The sequence below is a fragment of the Pinus tabuliformis genome, chromosome 5_1 (assembly GCF_031772625.1).
Source record: "Pinus tabuliformis cultivar Carrire ecotype Pingquan chromosome 5_1, CPIR1, whole genome shotgun sequence".
Lineage (NCBI taxonomy): Eukaryota > Viridiplantae > Streptophyta > Pinopsida > Pinales > Pinaceae > Pinus > Pinus tabuliformis.
Genome location: NC_142305.1, coordinates 754808629 through 754810868, shown reverse-complemented (window position 1 = coordinate 754810868; position 2240 = coordinate 754808629). Strand labels below are relative to the sequence as shown.

Genomic DNA, 2240 nt, shown 5'->3' with positions numbered 1-2240 from the left:
TTTCCTTTCGAATAGCCATTATATAAAATTTAAAGTTTGTCTGGGAAGCACATCTAATAACTATGTTGAAATGATGGTTTTAATAAGACTATTAAATTGACATTCGATAAAGAGATTGAGAAGCTACATGTATCTGGCAATTCAATGTTGGTTATTAAAGGGGTGAAAGATAAACAATTTATGCACATTGTTGTTATAAAACTACCAGCAGTTTAAACTAAGAAGGTTTCTCAATTGTTTTATTAGATTTTGTTTAGACATATGTTTCAAGAATTGAATACAGAAGCAAATGTATTATTAAATGAAATTCAACAATAGATGGATGATTTATTATTGGAACAGTCACAAGATAGGACGTTAATTGATGTGAATGGAAATTCGCATGCACCCATGGTATTTGCCCATGGTATTTTCCCATGGTATTTACCCATGGTATATATAACTCAAAAGGCTATAAATAATGAGCCCCACTTTGTAAAAGGATGGATGGGTCCTCCATAATGTAGTTAGAAATGAGTTTTCCACTTAATAAATATTTATCTAATGTTGTGAAGCATTCATTAAGTATTTTCTGTTCAATATTTTGGTGGTCTATAAGTTGTCTCTCTTCACTCTCTTTGCATTCATGGTTCCCGGATCTTGGCCCCCCAAAATCTAGATCAGTGGTATCAGATCCAAGTTACGAATCCATAGAAACCAGGATTCACATAGGAAGTGCATAAGGGTTTTTAAAGATCTTTTTTCTGTTTTTTTAGGGTTTATCAACATTGATCTATTCTTCTAATAACTCTAATGAAAAATGGAGAAATTAAGAGGCTCTAATTTTTTTTAGAGGATTCAACCATCATTATTCAAGATCTGTACCCTTAGTCTTAAGGGATTTTTGGCCATGTCGATTGCAGTGGGCACTACACTTTATATACTATCCGTATTGTCAAATAATTGGAAGTCCTTGAGTTCTAATACCAAACTCCACTTAAACCATGGGGAGTGTTTCAAAGTGCCACACGACGCTCTATTCACCCAGCCATGGATACTAATCGAAGACCCTGTGAAACACATTGTTTGTATGACCAATAACAATGGCAGTAATACCGATTGGATGTTCCAGAAGATCCCCATCACCTATTCTCAATGTGGCTATGTTGTTTTTGGCGCGAATCCCCTCTGCCACGACAAATCCGATGGGCTCCGCTACTACATGGGTGACATGGAGAATATCGTTGCAGCGTCCCTCCACTTCTTCAATGCCATGAGAGACAATGATCCCTACAAGGGCCTCCCCATGTTTCTAGTCAAGGAATCCATTGGCGTAGTTATGACTCTTCTCATGTGCCCCAATGGCTACGACAGGCTCATATTATTCATTCCCCTATTCATGATGCCCGAGCCCATGAGTCCCTCCTCGTCGTGCCTCACCACCTACATGATCCTCTTCAGGTTTTCCGACACCTAAGCCATGATGCGTGACATCAAGATGGTCAAGAAGGCCATCAAGGACCCCAAGAAGTTAAAGATAATCGCCAGCAACCCCAGGAGGTACACAGGCCCAACTCGCATGGGCACCATGCAAGAGGTTTTCCGGGTTTGTGCTTTCTTTTAGCATAATCTCAATAAGGTCACGATTCCTTTCCTGACCTGCCATGGGTCCTCTGATGAAATCACTGACTCAGAGTCCAGCACGCAGTTGTACGAGAAAACCAAGAGCGGGTGTTAGGTTCCTATACCAATAGGAGTCATAATTTTTGAATGGCTAAGATTAAACGTGTAATATGTACATACCTTTGCTTTCTGCAAATGTTTTCCATATTCAAAAAAAATAAAAAATGTAAAGAGAGTATGTCCTAAAAGAATAATTAAAGGACAAAAAGAATAAAAAGTTCAAAAAATATGAAAAATATGAACCCCAAGAAAATAAAAGACCAAGAAAGTGTGCAAGTCAAAATGCCACTACTATTTACTTTTTGTAAAAAATAAATGATTGTGTGCAGCTTGTAATCTTTGCCACAATCCATGATAGTCAAAATGTCTAAGCTTGGCTATTTCATGTTTCAATTTCATGTCCATAGATAGAGAATAAAATCTGACCAAATTGTTTAATCTTAGTAGATAAGTAGATAGGTAGAGTAAATAAAAGGAGCTCAACTATTTAAATTGAGCCCTTGGATGCAATAAGGTTAGATTTAGTTAGTTTATTGTTGTAAAGAAAAGAAAAATGTTTGATACGGTTTTGCTAGCTC

General features: G+C 37.1%; 1 pseudogene; it reads left to right on the top strand.

The window, feature by feature from the left end:
• The first annotated feature begins 889 nt into the window (after positions 1-889).
• On the top strand, positions 890-1717 carry LOC149167140 (caffeoylshikimate esterase pseudogene; annotated as a pseudogene).
• Positions 1718-2240: the final 523 nt, after the last annotated feature.